Here is a 17,857-nt window from a genome sequence, read left to right as displayed (position 1 = left end):
TGCGTCACGCTTAGGATGGGCGGGCCCAGGCTAGTACATTGAGACCAGGATCCTTAAAGCTAGACGGCCTTTCAATTTCATAAAATCAGTGAAATTTAGTTCCCTCTGAAATTTGGTCATTGTGATATATGTTTATTTCTGTAATATCTCAAAAATTATCAGGCCATTCTGTGGCTGGGAAGTTATTTAATTTGAAGGGATTAAAGCAAATAATATGCATGAAATCGCTTGCTTCGCACAGTCAAGCAGACAGAGGAAGTCAGTGTGCACATGCGCAGGTTTACCTGCTTCTTCTTCTTCTTTTTCTTTTTCTTTTGGGTTTTACAGCAGCTGGCATCCACAGTGTTGCATTACTGCCATCTACAGGTTGACCTTTGACCGTGCACTGACAGTTCCATCATTCTGTCGCTAAACGAACAGCTGATCACACCGAGGTGCTCTCTGAGTGCCGATATTTATTAGTTTGGTCCTGCGCTTCCTTTCCTTTATATATAACATAACAGCTTTTCTTCTCGCTTTCTGTTACTGTAGTCGGTCTTTCACATTTCATTCGCACACTCATGTCCTCCATTTTCCTCTCCTGTTTCAAATTTGTAGTCCACAATGCCTTGCGCGAACGGGGAAAGCCCACCACGTCATGCATGATGTAGTATCTTGAATTGGGTCATGGTGAAGCAGGAAAAAATAGCGGAGAATTTAGGGCCATGTGGCCTTAAATTCATTAATTGTTCTATTTTTAAAAAATGAATAAAATTGGAAGTATATGATTTGAATTCAGGCATGTTTGGTCCACTAAACAAAAATAATTGGGTGTCAGGGAAAATTCTTTTTATGACCTACAGTGGTGCTTGAAAGTTTGTGAACCCTTTAGAATTTTCTATATTTCTGCATAAATATGACCTAAAACATCATCAGATTTTCACACGAGTCCTAAAAGTAGATAAAGAGAACCCAGTTAAACAAATGAGACAAAAATATTATACTTGTTCGTTTATTTATTGAGGAAAATGATCCAATATTACATATCTGTGAGTGGCAAAAGTATGTGAACCTCTAGGATTAGCCATTAATTTGAAGGTGAAATTAGAGTCAGGTGTTTTCAATCAATGGGATGACAATCAGGTGTGAGTGGGCACTCTGTTTTATTTAAAGAACAGGGATCTATCAAAGTCTGATCTTCACAACACATGTTTGTGGAAGTGTATCATGGCATGAATAAAGGAGATTTCTGAGGACCTCAGAAAAATTATTGTTGATGCTCATTAGGCTGGAAAAGCTTACAAAACCATCTCTAAAGAGTTTGGACTCCACCAATCCACAGTCAGACAGATTGTGTACAAATGGAGGAAATTCAAGACCATTGTTACCCTCCCCAGGAGTGGTCGACCAGTAAAGATCACTCCAAGAGCAAGGCATGTAATAGTCAGTTAGGTCACAAAGGACCCCAGGGTAACTTCTAAGCAACTGAAGGCCTTTCTCCCATTGGCTAATGCTAATGTTCATGAGTCCACCATCAGAAGAACACTGAACAACAATGGTGTGCATGGCAGGGTTGCAAGGAGAAAGCCACTGCTCTCCAAAAAGAACATTGCTGCTCGTCTGCAGTTTGCTAAAGGTCATGTGGACAAGTCAGAAGGCTATTGGAAAGATGTTTTGTGGACAGATGAGACCAACATGGAAATTTTGGTTTAAATGAGAAGCATTATGTTTGGAGGAAGGAAACACTGCATTCCAGCATAAGAACCTTATCCCATCTGTGAAACATGGTGGTGGTAGTGTCATGGTTTGGGCCTGTTTTGCTGCATCTGGGCCAGGACGGCTTGCCATCATTGATGGAACAATGAATTCTGAATGATACCAGCGAATTCTAAAGGAAAATGTCAGGACATCTGTCCATGAACTGAATCTCAAGAGAAGGTGGGTCATGCAGCAAGACAACGACCCTAAGCACACAAGTCGTTCTACCAAAGAATGGTTAAAGAAGAATAAAGTTTATGTTTTGGAATGGCCAAGTCAAAATCCTGACCTTAATCCAATGGAAATGTTGTGGAAGGACCTGAAGCGAGCAGTTCATGTGAGGAAACCCACCAACATCCCAGAGTTGAAGCTGTTGTGTACGGAGGAATGGGCTAAAATTCCTCCAAGCCGGTGTGCAGGACTGATCAACAGTTACCGCAAACGTTTAGTTGCAGTTATTGCTGCACAGGGGGATCACATCAGATACTGAAAGCAAAGGTTCACATACTTTTGACACTCACAGATATGTAATATCGGATCATTTTCCTCAGTAAATAAATGAACAAGTATAATATTTTTGTCTCATTTGTTTAACTGGGTTCTCTTTATCTACTTTTAGGACTTGTGTGAAAATCTGATGATGTTTTAGGTCATATTTATGCAGAAATATAGAAAATTCTAAAGGGTTCACAAACTTTCAAGCACCACTGTACACTTGAAAAATCTGAAAGGCAGTCTACCTGTAAGGATAAAACAAAAGAAGTCGTGCAATCGCAACATTTTTACTTCGTCGCTTAAAAGGTGCGTGCAAAATTCCGATTCAAAATCTGCACAAAAAGACTTGGAACTGGCCCAAAAAGTTCAGGTATTGAACAAGCGACATGGATTTTTCTCAGCGAAACAACTTAACAGTGTTGCGCACATATTTCTGATTCCGTTCTACAGCTGCAGCACCATATAGGCCATGTAAGCTACAAGGTGTGCTGGGGTCTCCAAAAAAATCATTAATTAAAATAAAATTATTATTCTAGATTATTTCTTAAATGATCATTCGGCATCATTATTAAAAGAGAACTTTTCTTCCTAGAAAATCATTTAAGTGTTAAAAATGCATTAAAATGGCGCTTTTTGACTCAAAGCAGCACCATGTTACAGATTTGGAGTAGATTCTGATCTTTCTGGCATTTAACAAACCCAAAAACTCAATCAAAAAAAAAATAGTATCAGATCTATAGTGTATATGACACATGCATAACATGATCCATAAATAAGTGAATCCATAAATAAAATCCATTTACTTTAATGTCACGCTTCTTTGTTTTGACGTGTTTAACTGGTCTGATTGGGCCACTTTGCCTTCCCTGAATATCCGTCTCCACACATAATAACCTGTAATCACTTGGACATGCTGACAGAGATGCATTGATCATGGCCCAGCCTAGTACTTGCTCCCTTTAGTGACAAATACAGAGAAAAAAAACAGACAAATGGCAGCCAGATGGTGCACACAGCACCCCCCCTCCCCTAACTCCTTATATGCCAGTCCCAATGTCTCAGTGTCACCCTGCAATACTTTTCCTGAAATATCTTTATCCATGACCATTTCGACTTGTCAGTTTCTTTCACGTTCTTCTGCCATTTTTATAGCCGTTCTGAGTGACAGCTGGAATAAAAAAAAACCAATGACAGGCTACAGACAGCATTAAGTCTCGTCTCTAAGTGGTCCACTGTGGAGATTTAGGTTTCGATGGATGTGCATAAAATGTGACAAGGGACGGAAAAGACGCGACAACATATCAGTGGCGCCTGATGAGGAGCAAACAGGCCAAAGCTTGATGTCAAAGTGCACACGTTAAACGCACTGATATATCATGCTAATATTGTATTGTGCAATCGTGTGCTCTGATTGGTGACTCTACTACTAGGTTATCAGCTCATATACCGTGAGTAGAGAAAAACAAAATGGCGGAGCGTGTTGCTGAACCAACCGAGGATGAAATAAAAACTACTCAAAAACAAAACCCCGAAATATACAAAATAAAACAACAAAATATGAAATGAAAGTATTTCGTGGTAAGAACGTATCTTTTTTATTTTTCAAGAAATATATGTTATTTAGGGGCGGCACGGTGGTGTAGTGGTTAGCACTGTTGCCTCACAGCAAGAAGGTCCGGGTTCGAGCCCCGTGGCCGGCGAGGGCCTTTCTGTGTGGAGTTTGCATGTTCTCCCCGTGTCCGCGTGGGTTTCCTCCGGGTGCTCCGGTTTCCCCCACAGTCCAAAGACATGCAGGTTAGGTTAACTGGTGACTCTAAATTGACCGTAGGTGTGAATGTGAGTGTGAATGGTTGTCTGTGTCTATGTGTCAGCCCTGTGATGACCTGGCGACTTGTCCAGGGTGTACCCCGCCTTTCGCCCGTAGTCAGCTGGGATAGGCTCCAGCTTGCCTGCGACCCTGTAGAAGGATAAAGTGGCTAGAGATAATGCGATGAGATGAGATATATGTTATTTACCAGCTGGGAGGTCCGTATCATGAAATACCGTGACCGAGGTCTTGAAAGTACTGACCGGGGCCCTCTGGGCTGAGGTCAGTATTCAAGGCCGAGGTCACGGTATTTCACCATACGGACCGACCTTAAGCTGGTAAATAATATATTTATTTTTTTCTTTACCAAATTCTAACAGAAAACGAGAGCGCCCGAAAGGGAAAACCGAGCCGAGCCGCCATTTTGAATCCTCATTCACGGCTGTAATGCAAATGGCTTCCTCCTCGGTATACAAGTGCACTTCCATGGCAGGAAAAAAACTACATTTTGCCACCTATGTAGTCCCCTATTTATACAAACTTGAGTCATTCAGGATTCAGCCATGTTTTTGTTCGGCGTTAGCAAGTTAGAGGTTTTTAGCTTTCTCCTGAAACGTTTTCTTTTATTTCTTCTTCCTCAGGGTAGTAAAACTCGCTTTCGCTGTGAACACTGTCGTTATCGCTATCCATGCTGTAAAATTAATGCTATTCTCCTGAGAAATAAAACCTCATCATGCATGGCTTATGTTTGGACACGCCTTCTAATTCAATGGCTTTCTTTATTTTGATGAATTAAAATGTCTGAAAGTAATGATGGATGTCATTTCTCTTTACTTAGTTGAGTGCTTCTTGACATAATATGGATTACTATGGATTTTTACAATGGATTACTACAGTTATGGTGTGGAATAGGGCTATTTACTGTATTTTTATTATTTGCTATTTACTGTTTGACAGTGCTGTAATCGAGTCACTAAACCTTGAGTCCGAGTCCAGGCTCGAGTCCCCAGTGTTCAAGTCCAAGTCATTACAGAAAATTTCGAGTCGAGTCTGAGTCAAGTCCACTATTGATCCAAGTCCAGTCATACACAAGCCCCGCCCACTATCAACAGGGCAAATAACATGAGAGAGGGTTAACACTAGCTACAACCCCGATTCCAAAAAAGTTGGGACAAAGTACAAATTGTAAATAAAAACGGAATGCAATGATGTGGAAGTTTCAAAATTCCATATTTTATTCAGAATAGAACATAGATGACATATCAAATGTTGAAACTGAGAAAATGCATCATTTAAAGAGAAAAATTAGGTGAATTTAAATTTCATGACAACAACACATCTCAAAAAAGTTGGGTCAAGGCCATGTTTACCACTGTGAGACATCTCCTTTTCTCTTTACAACAGTCTGTAAACGTCTGGGGACTGAGGAGACAAGTTGCTCAAGTTTAGGGATAGGAATGTTAACCCATTCTTGTCTAATGTAGGATTCTAGTTGTTCAACTGTTTTAGGTCTTTTTTGGTGTATCTTCCGTTTTATGATGCGCCAGATGTTTTCTATGGGTGAAAGATCTGGACTGCAGGCTGGCCAGTTCAGTACCTGGACCCTTCTTCTACACAGCCATGATGCTGTAATTGATGCAGTATGTGGTTTGGCATCGTCATATTGGAAAATGCAAGGTCTTCCCTGAAAGAGACGTCGTCTGGATGGGAGCATATGTTGCTCTAGAACCTGGATATACCTTTCAGCATTGATGGTGTCTTTCCAGATGTGTAAGCTGCCCATGCCACACGCACTAAAGCAACCCCATACCATCAGAGATACAGGCTTCTGAACTGAGCGCTGATAACAACTTGGGTCGTCCTTCTCCTCTTTAGTCCGAATGACACGGCGTCCCTGATTTCCATAAAGAACTTCAAATTTTGATTCATCTGACCACAGAACAGTTTTCCACTTTGCCACAGTCCATTTTAAATGAGCCTTGGCCCAGAGAAGACGTCTGCGCTTCTGGATCATGTTTAGATACGGTTTCTTCTTTGAACTATGGAGTTTTAGCTGGCAACGGCGGATGGCACGGTGAATTGTGTTCGCAGATAATGTTCTCTGGAAATATTCCTGAGCCCATTTTGTGATTTCCAATATAGAAGCATGCCTGTATGTGATGCAGTGCCGTCTAAGGGCCCGAAGATCACGGGCACCCAGTATGGTTTTCCGGCCTTGACCCTTACGCACAGAGATTCTTCCAGATTCTCTGAATCTTTTGATGATATTATGCACTGTAGATGATGATATGTTCAAACTCTTTGCAATTTTACACTGTCGAACTCCTTTCTGATATTGCTCCACTATTTGTCAGTGCAGAATTAGAGGGATTGGTGATCCTCTTCCCATCTTTACTTCTGAGAGCCGCTGCCACTCCAAGATGCCCTTTTTATACCCAGTCATGTTAATGACCTGTTGCCAATTGACCTAATGAGTTGCAATTTGGTCCTCCAGCTGTTCCTTTTTTGTACCTTTAACTTTTCCAGCCTCTTATTGCCCCTGTCCCAACTTTTTTGAGATGTGTTGCTGTCATGAAATTTCAAATGAGCCAATATTTGGCATGAAATTTCAAAATGTCTCACTTTCGACATTTGATATGTTGTCTATGTTCTATTGTGAATACAATATCAGTTTTTGAGATTTGTAAATTATTGCATTCTATTTTTATTTACAATTTGTACTTTGTCCCAACTTTTTTGGAATCGGGGTTGTAGTTCATTGGTCAGCAAGCCCCGTTATCAACAGGGCAATAAACATAGCATGTCACTTCCTTCTCTGGGTGGAGTCTTGCCAAATGATGATTGAAGTTCGAGGTTGTCCCCGTCGTCTCCTCGATAGTTCTTCTACATATGGAACACACAGCAGTGCATTTTTTCCTACAACAAGAGAAGTCTGTATAAGCAAAGCGAACAATCCTAGGGGCGTCTCTCCAGGCATTTTAGCGCCATTAACATTAGTTTGTTCCTGAACATGATGTATGAACAGGTGAATGTGCATTCTCTTGCACAAAATTAGTATAAAAATTAATGTAGATATAAATATAAATATCTTACACCAAATTATTATGACGTTACATAGAAAGAAAGAAAAAATCTGAGTCCTCATCTCCAATTTACGAGTCCGAATGCAGTTAATGCACAAGTCCAAGTCCGAGTCATCAGGGCTCAAGTCCAAGTCAAGTCAGGAGTCCTTAAAATTAGGGCATGAGTCAGACTCGAATACTACAAGCCTGGTCACAAGTTATATAGTGCTGACTACTTTTTGCTTACACCACGGTACAACACAGTTGAATTCTCGAATCTGATTGATCAGAAGGTTTTATTGCATTTTTTCTCTAGAGATCTCAGGTGCATCTGAATATGCATAATTCCATACTATTTGTATGCAAAAAGCAGTATGTAGGATGTCTGAATATTCAGTAGTTCAGTGGTAGCCAGATGATCTACATCTGTAGTGTGCAAACAAAACGTACCACACTACACTATCCCGTAATTCATTTGGAGCTTCTGAATAGCCAAAGAAGAATAAGGAAAATAGAAAGAAGATGGCAGACCAAAGCGATGCCGGTTGCGTCCAAGTGGTGTCTCAAGGGGTGAACAAATGTATCAAGAAAAGTTGGAGAAATAAACTTTTTACATTTTTGCGGTATAGTATGTGGGTATATGTCATCTGTGAACATCTGGGTCAGAAGACAAGTAAGATGGCGGCAGAGTATGTACGAATTGTGTCCTTAGTATTAGTGCTGTAGTACTTGAGACCAATCTTGGTCTCGAGACCAGTTTCAAGACTACTTTTGAAGGTCTCAGAATCGACCGCATTTTTACTCGGTCTTGGACATCGAGGACTCTGGATTTTATTTCAAGACCGGTCAAGACCACAACTGTGGGGATTTCACTAAATTTCCTGTGTATGACCTGATTCATTTGTTAACATCATTACTGTGATTGGATGTAAGATTTCCTGCCTCAAACGCGACCAATAATGTGACTCATTGCTAATTTGAAATTTTTCTTCCAGTTAACAGCCGTCACCCTTCTCTACCTGCCCCCTTCACACCCACTGGTATGGGCCTGGTCTTGACTTGGTTTCGCCCTGCTTTGGTTTTGGTCTTGGTCTTGGTTTTAACTTGATCTTAACCCGTCAATGTCTTGGTCTTCTCTTGGCGTCGATACACTTTGGTGTTGGTCATGACTTGGTCACGGTTTAGGTGGTCTTGACTACAACACTACTTTGTACTCACTTGCATACTCATAGAACATTCATGTAATAGGTACGTTAGTACACACTGAGCATTCAGATACAGCCCTTGTTTCTATTGTTTCTACCACAACAGTTAATTCATGGGAATTTGTCTGGCTAATGTTCTGCATAATCTAAGATTAATAATAAACAGATTTTTTTCTATAATCAGATTTTTTTATTTTAACAACAAATAAACAAACAACAGGCGGCACGGTGGTGTAGTGGTTAGCGCTGTCCCCTCACAGCAAGAAGGTCCGGGTTCGAGCCCCATGGCCGGCGAGGGCCTTTCTGTGCGGAGTTTGCATGTTCTCCCCGTGTCCGCGTGGGTTTCCTCCGGGTGCTCCGGTTTCCCCCACAGTCCAAAGACATGCAGGTTAGGTTAACTGGTGACTCTAAATTGACCGTGGGTGTGAATGTGAGTGTGAATGGTTGTCTGTGTCTATGTGTCAGCCCTGTGATGACCTGGCGACTTGTCTAGGGTGTACCCCGCCTTTCGCCCGTAGTCAGCTGGGATAGGCTTCAGCTTGCCTGCGACCCTGTAGAACAGGATAAAGCGGCTAGAGATAATGAGATGAAACAAACAAACAACAACAACAACATCAGCAAGAAAAAGAAAACTGTCACGAGCCCGAGTTGGAGACAATAGATACAGAAAGATAAATACAATAAAAAGGGGAGGAGGGGGAGAAAAAAAAGTGGGGGTGTCTTGTATACCTTATTAGTTGTTTGTCAGATACCCAAGAGACAACATCCATTCAACACATTGTCAAGCGACCAACAAACAAAGGAAGATCTTGTTAAAAAAAAGTATTAATCCAATGAGCTTTTTCCTTTCTGGATAACATCACCTAGATCTCTGGGCAAGTGTTCTATCAGAGGCCGCCATATATCCATAAAATTGTTGTTTCCTTTTAACTTGGCACTTAAAGACCCACTGACACAACTTTTTACACCACGTAATATGTATATTTATTGTTTTATTGCTGAATTGTGAAATAAAATATCCAAAACTCAACTTGAATAAAGGGTCGTCTTTGCAGAAAATCAAGAATTTCAGAGCCGATTTTGTGTTTTTTGCCCCGGCTTCTACAAGCGCCATGAGCCATTTGCCCGTTTTTGCCGCTAGGGCGAGTGACGTCACATCAGTGTATAACCTCCTCTGCATGATCTGGCACATGTACATTGGGTTCTGAGTCTTCTATTTCTTGGAGCGTCTAATTTGAAGAAAGTTGCATTATATTATAGTCTGTCAGTATTTCGATTTCTATAATAAGACACGGAGGAGGGGGTGATGAAAGGAATTTGTTGTAATTTTTTTTCTTTTATGGTATAGGAAAAAACATGCCGGATGACATCTTATATCTATCACTCCACACTTATATCATGTATATTATCCTAACTAAATATATGAAACAAGGTATTGGCCTTTCAGTTGTTGTAGATTACTGGTATTAGCTGCTTTGGCCTATTGATAAGTAATATGCAATGGTATAAGACGCATTTGTGACGTTACAACAAATTTTAAACAACATACATGTATTGAATAACAACACATAGCCACGTACCCTGGCTCGTTCTCTTTTGGCAAAGGCACCACCGGACTTTCGCTTTTTGACCGCCCCTTCGGGGGGTCTGCTGTCATCTGTTTCTCTTTTGACAGATTGATTCGGCCCGGTCCTGTCAAACAACGTCGGCACAGCTGACTTCTCCAACACCAGTGGATAAGTTGGATCAAACGTTCTTCGAGTTCTGGACGACAAAGTGAAACAGTGCTCCTCGAAATGTGCTGAACAGAGACGTGACCATTTTGTTGACTTCCAGTTCGCACGTGTTTTGGAAACGTTTCTTTCCCACTCTTTTGCTATTTCAGGGTGTTTTTTCCAAGGAAAGGAATGGAGTTTCACTCCTTCCGACGTGGTGTTAGAACACCCGTAAGCCACACATATAATCCCTTTTCGGTTAGACGCCATTTAACTTTTTCACGCAAGGAAATCACAACAAAACCACAGCTCAATATCACAAGACTTGTGAGAACTGAACCAACATAGTGACTTGTAAACAAAAACGACACACTGATGTGACGTCACTTCCGGCGTCTCTGAATGAGCCCAGTTCATATCCAGGTCAATCTCCCTGCGCGAAATTTAAAATTACTTCTGATGTTTAAAACGGACAGTTAAACCAAGAATTAAAACCAGAATTTATCTTTGGAGTCATATATTGTTTGTTTAAAAATTAATACGAAATGACTGTCAGTGGGTCTTTAATCTCTCCATTGGTAAGACTCGAAAGATTTCCTTATACCATTGAGTCACAGTGGGAGGTTTTTCTTGAATCCAATTAAATAAAATACATTTTCTGGCCAAAAGCAAAAGTTTATCTAAAAGTTTACTTCTTGCATCCAACACTTTACTTTTAGGTGGCAGCCCCAGTAGAAACCGGCCCGGATCTTTACAGATCTTGTGTTTTAATATTACACTTATCTCCTTTGTTATACATGACCAGAACTTAGATATTTTTGGACAATTCCAGAAACAGTGTATATATGTCCCAGATGTCAGTTTACACTTAAGGCACAGTGGTGATCTACCCGGATCTATTTTATTCATAACATGAGGTGTTCTGTGTTGTCTATGGAATATTCTGTATTGCATTTCCTTCAGTTTATTGCTAAGAAACAGAGAATGTATGGCCTGGATGCTCGTCTCCCAAGAATCTTCATGATAAACACTCTAAGTCTTCTTCCCATCGCTGAACAAGCTTCCTAATATTGTGCCCAGTATATCTCTGTAACCCATCATAGAAATAAGAGATATGACCTTTATTTAATCGAAAATTGGTTATTAGCTTTTCAAGGGGTCCTGACAAAGTTGCATCCTGATTTGGTTTGATGTTTGTATTGATATAGTGTCGAACTTGAAGATAAGTAAAAAAGTCTTTTTGTGGGACTCCAAATTTGTTTTGAATTTGTGTGAAGGACATCTCATCATCTCTAGCCGCTTTATCCTTCTACAGGGTCGCAGGCAAGCTGGAGCCTATCCCAGCTGACTACGGGCGAAAGGCGGGGTACACCCTGGACAAGTCGCCAGGTCATCACAGGGCTGACACATAGACACAGACAACCATTCACACTCACATTCACACCTACGCTCAATTTAGAGTCACCAGTTAACCTAACCTGCATGTCTTTGGACTGTGGGGGAAACCGGAGCACCCGGAGGAAACCCACGCGGACACGGGGAGAACATGCAAACTCCGCACAGAAAGGCCCTCGCCGGCCCCGGGGCCCGAACCCAGGACCTTCTTACTGTGAGGCGACAGCGCTAACCACTACACCACCGTGCCGCCCTGTGAAGGACATAAGCACATTATTGTCGTCTAATAAATCTCCAATCACTCTCACTCCCCTTTCATACCATATACAAAATACAGCACTTTTAATACCTGGAAGGAAGTTTCTATTATTCATGAGTGGTGTCAGATGAGAAATAGAGCCTTTCATACCTACATATTTGTTCATTCTGATGGAATTTTGGAGTATTGGATTGTCCTTTAGTTTAGGTTGGGGTTTCATTTGATTCGTGAGCTCAGCTAATAATCCAAAGGGTGGACATCCCCATGATTCAGGAGGGTCTTCACCAGCTTTCAGATAACGGTGAACCCACTCATGAATAAGTCTACTATGACAGGCCCAGTTGTACAATATAATAGTTGGAAATGCAAGGCTGCCTCTGTTTTTTGGTAACTGCCGAGTTTTCATACTCAGTCGAGGCTTTTTCCCTTGCCAAATTAATTTTGCAAAATCCCTTTCAATGTCTTTTGCTATCTTCTTTGGAATATATATAGGTAACATCTGCATGGGATAGAGCAGCTGTGGTAATACATTCATTTTTATTAAATTTACTCTGCCCATCCAGGAAATTGGCAGGTCCATCCATCTGATAAGGTCCTTTTTAATATCTTTGTGTACTAATTGAAAATTCAGTCTCAACAAATTTTTAATGTTTGGGGTTATGGTGATTCCTAGGTATGAGAATCCTGAGGGAGATCATGAAAATGGGAAATTAGGCAGATCTGTTACATCTTTGCCATATCCTACTGGCATGGCCATCAATTTATCAAAATTTACTTTATACCTGGAGGTAGAACCAAAGGATTGAATTGTTGACATTAGGGTTGGTATAGATTCTTCTGGCTTGGCAATAAACAGCAGAACATCATCAGCATACAATGATATCTTATAAGTAACAGAATTTATTTGGAACCCTGCTATATTACTGTGACTTCTAATAGTTTCTGCCAATGGTTCCATTGCTAAGGCAAAGATAAGTGGAGAGATGGGATCTCCTTGACGTGTAGACCTCCCCAACTCAAATTCACTTGATTTAACTCCGTTTACCAATACACTGGCTCTGGGTGAATAATATATTAACTTAATAAGTTTAATAAAGCCCTCCCCGAGAACGGATTTTTCCATAATTGTAAATAAATATGGTCACTCTATATGATCAAAAGTTTTCTCAGCATCCAAGGAGATTATGAGACCTTGCGTCTGATTAGCATATGTATGCTGAATGATGTTAAGCAATTTTCTCATATTAGTGAGAGACTATTTTTTATAAATCCAGTTTGATCTGGCTCAATTAAGTACGGAAGGTAACCTTCAAGTCTTTTTGCCAATATCTTAGAGAAAATTCTGCTGTCCACATTGGTCAGACTAATAGGGCGATAAGAACTACATTTGTCTGGAAAAAGAGGAAAAACAAAAGAAGAAAAAAGTGGGGGAATGTTCAAACAACATAACAAAAGTGTTCAGGCATCAGACACTGATCTCCAAGTTATCTCGAAGCAATGAAAGTATGAAGAATGAGTACTCATCACTCAGAACAGCGGACATAAAAACATCTGTCCATAACAAAAAATGAACCGTCCTCAAGGGGGTGCAAAGCAAAGGGCTCCCCGGAGCTGGGAAGAAACAACGCATGTTGTGAGTGCATGTAGGGCAAAGTCCACAGATGCGCTCCATGCAACGTAGCCGATGTGACACTCACTTGCCCCCAGCCCAAACTTTCATATGTCCAGCCTTTGGTATGTGTATCCACCATAATGTAACACACGGTGGGTGTAACAGTCGCTTTAAACAGGTTCTCTATGAGCAGTCACGATAATGTTCATTTCACTGAAACTCGGAACAGTTCCTGAAAATCCAGAATGTATTCACTCACGAAGCCACATCCAGCGCCTCCACGGTGCTCTCCGCTTCTTCAACCGTGTCAAACGAGAAATCCTTGCCATTGTGAGTGAAGCGGAGGGTCGCCGGGTACTGCATTCTGAACCTTATGTTATTAGCGATTAGCTTCTGGAATAATGCATTGAACTTTCTCTGCTGCTGTAGGACATTTTGTAGGATATCCTGTCGGATGGTAATCTTGGCCCCATCGTATTCCAGCTTTGTATAGGTAATCGTATGGGGCCGAGTAAAATTAAGGATTAATTTCATGAGTGATTTCGAAGTTTTGAAAATTGCCTGAGTCACGAAGCGATGAGGGCAATTTCAAAACTTCAAAATCACGAGTGAAATTGATCCTTAATTTTACGAGGAACCATACGATTACTTGTTTATAATATATAGGGCCAAATTCATACTTCGGAAGCCATTCAAGTTCACAACATTTGTCATTCACGTTTTCTGAACCAATCAGGGCGCAAGACTATCTTGCATGTTTGAATCAGTTTCTAGAGCGTCTTTCATCATGACGCAAAAAAACTGCAATAGCACCTTGTCTAACTCACAGCATTCATATGCCACTAGAGAGTTGTTTATTTTTCTTTCTGCGGCCCATTTCTTAAACACAGAAAGCCAAAAATTCTTACTTTTTTTGGTATTTTCATTTTCACTTGCAGCTTTTAATTGGTTTATCATTTCTTCGTTAAATATAGAGAAACGCAGCACTGCTGAGTCAGCAGAGTCAGCCATTTTGTTGACAAAATTTGCTCATTTTTGTAACTGTAACCAAGCAACGAACTAGCCAATAGCATTTCAGAAATATGGCCCCGTGTTAAGGAAGAAAGCCATCCTTGACTGACCAATCAGAATTGAGTAATTTGGCCCTATGCATTATAATGTTTGTTACTGAGCACCAGTATTTTCATCTTGTCAGCCAGGTAGTGGAGTTTCATGACAACGACTCGGGGCACACGTGGCATAGAGCGGCCGAAGCCTCTGTGACATCTATCCAGTCATACCCTGCCCTTTTTAGTTTGCATGTTAAGACGTTTGGGCAGCCAGGTTTCAAAAAAGAACAGTGGGTTCTTCCCCTCAATTCTCTCCTTAACACCAAAGACCCAAATACTATCCCTCCAGGAGCGCGCCTCTTGGTCATCCATCCAGCTAATCAGGGCAGCAAATTTGGCTCCTGTATCCACCAACCTGGTCTCCAGATCAGCTGTGAAGTCCTCTGCATTGGATATACGGCCTTCAGCTTCCTCCAGGCGCCGTGAGTCTTGTTCCATCTTAGTTGTAATTATATCCAATTTACTGGAGAACGTGGACATCATCTCCTCCACGATAGCTGCCACCTTAGTTGTAAGCTCTGTTGCAATAGCAGCGACGTTAATTGGAAGGCCTGCGTTAGCATCTGGGGTATTTCCATTTTTTGTTAGCAGCCTTGCTAGCCACTTGTCCACGACCTGTTTTCTGAGTTCTATGCTTTTTGGCACCTTACGTCGACATTTCTATACTGGATACACTTATCAGCTCTTCACCGTATTTTCAGCTAAAAATGGCTGTGAATATACCTTTTTAAAAGTAACTTTTTAGAAAGTTTGGTAGGGACCTGTTTGGCCTCATTCCTCTCAGTGTGATGTCATAACCGGAAGCCCCAATAAACAGATTTTGAAAAACATGTTGCTTAACAAATCAAAATGTACAATCGTTGATGCGGTGAGGTGTGAGGTTTGTTGTCGGAGACATTTATTTAACATCTATGGGAGGAGCCTCAGGCGTCAGTCAAAGACAAAAAGAGAGAGAGAAGGACAAGCTGGTGAATGACTGTTTATCATGGATATAAGTGATAATTGTAACTAACGCATCTCGCAGATGTTCCAGAACATTCACTCTTAGCTATAAACCATTCGAATGCATTCCTTTTAATAAGTTATCGTTTTATACTACACAGGGAATTGTATGGTGGACGCTCCACGTTGTCTAGGCCGAAGAATAAGTGGATTTTTATAAATGTGTATGCATTGGGATGCCAGATGCCCCATCATTGATTATTTTCCTGGAACATCACTCCCCTGTCATGTTTTATTCCTTACTTATACCATATGTATGTACTCATATTGACATCCAAAGCCTCAGTCGCGCTGTCATTACAACAAAGACTCTGCATGCCAGAGACCAGAATATCCACATCACCAAGCCAACAAGGAAATGGAAGAAAGAAAGAGATGGACGGTATTTTTTTTTTGTGTATGTGTTGCTGTTCATCATCTGGGTTAAGTGTTAAAGAACCACAATATTTGATCATTAGGAAAATAATTTTGTTGAGAAAAGTTTCAAAACTGAAATGGACGATTATGTAGATGCACAACAGATTTGGCTAAACTTAGACAAATCTAAAATGAGAAAGTTAACAAAAGAAAAAAGCTAATTGTCAAGAAAATAAGAAAAAAATAGGCTGTCGATGACATTTTAGGTCTTTTTCCTAAAATGGTCTTTTTTAGGGACATTTTTCCTTTTAAATAAAGTCTGACATTCATTAAATTTTTTCTAATTAACACAAGCTGTCGTTGACAACCCATTTCTTCTTATTTGCCTAATTGTATTAGCTAAAGATTTTGACTCCGGCACAGAAATCTGATGGATAATTACCCTCGTTAGCAAGCTATTCATGCAGTGCAAAATCTGCATCTCCCACTCCCCCCCCAAAAAAAAAAAAATATGGAGAAAATCAAGCATTGTTAGTGTTGCAATGTGTGCTGGAACACTGATGAAGAAATAAATATTGGTTGATATCAAGCATCAGAATTAACGCTGGTGTCTCGTACTTCAAAACAATATAATTGGCAGATTGTTTTATTCGTAATAAGGGTGTCACTTGAGAAAGGTGCACTATGGCTAGGAAATACAACAAGCATCCATTTGCAAGTGATGTTTAACTCATCTGGATGTGTCGTCTGCGTGAACATAATGACAGTCAGTTCAATTTATTTTGCATTTCCATGAGGGCCTTTCCGCCATAAATTGGCAATGCGTGATAAAAAGCTTAATAATTATTATTCCATCAGAGACATGAGAACATCCAAGCATTAGCAGTGTTTGGCTCAGAAATAGTCCGCATTAACTGTCTGGCAATGAACACATGTTGTTGTGCTTCAGTACACTAGGAACATAGCTGCATTTTTCAGACAAGAAGTGTGAGTTAGCTTCATAAAAACTGACATTTTTGGCCTTTCTGTTTACAATAATCAACAAAACAACATTCAGAGTAAGCAGGTTCATAAATACCAACACTTTCAGGCAGTACTTTCATATACAGCGATTTAATCACAAAAATGTTGAGATGTTAAATCACAAATCCAACCTATTCTTGCACAAGATAAAACATAAATAAAGATAACATTCCCAAGGCATAAGACTTGGGCAGCCCAATTTCACATGGATGAATTGTAAGTCACAACAAACAATCCATTCGCACAGTTTGTCATAATATTGAATATTAACACATCATGATGGTTTACAGCCTCCACTAAGGAAAATAGAATATTATGTTTTGTTTTGTTGGCTTTATTTTTTAAGTGTGTTCCTAAATGAAGCACTGTCGCCTCACAGCAAGAAGGTTCTGGGTTCAAGCCCAGTGGCCGATGGGGGCCTTTCTGTTGCCCCTTTTCCACCAAAGCAGTTCCAGGGCTGGTTGGGGGCCAGTGCTTAGTTTGGAACCGGGTTTTCTGTTTCCACTGACAAAGAACTGGCTCTGGGGCCAGAAAAACCGGTTCCAGGCTAGCACCAACTCTCTGCTGGGCCAGAGGAAAGAACCACTTATGTCGGGGGGGGGAGTTGTTAAGACCAACAACAATAACAAGACCGCGAAAGATCGCCATTTTTAAGCGACGAGAAGCAGCAGCTGTACAAACGCGAAGTCGTCCATTATTATTGTTGTTGTTGTTGCCACTGCTGCTTCTTCCGTGTTGTTTTTGCTTCGATATTCGTGCCAAGGTTTATGTAAACGTAGCGCCGTAACTGATGTATACAACAACGTAATGACGTATACAGCGACGTAATGACGTGGCTCCGCTTAGCACCACGAACTATGGAAAAGCAAACTGGTTCTCAGCTGGCTCGCAAGTTGAACGAGTTGTGAACCAGCACCAGCACTGGCTCCGAACCAGCCCTGGAACTGATTTGGTGTGTGGAGTTTGCATGTTCTTCCTGTGTCTGTGTGGGTTCCCTCCAGGTGCTCCGGTTTCCCCTACAATCCAAAGACATGCAGTTAGGTTAACTGGCTACTCTAAATTGCCCATCAGCGTGAATA

This window comes from Neoarius graeffei, chromosome 25, assembly GCF_027579695.1.
Source record: "Neoarius graeffei isolate fNeoGra1 chromosome 25, fNeoGra1.pri, whole genome shotgun sequence".
Taxonomy (NCBI): domain Eukaryota; kingdom Metazoa; phylum Chordata; class Actinopteri; order Siluriformes; family Ariidae; genus Neoarius; species Neoarius graeffei.
This window is presented reverse-complemented; position numbering follows the sequence as displayed.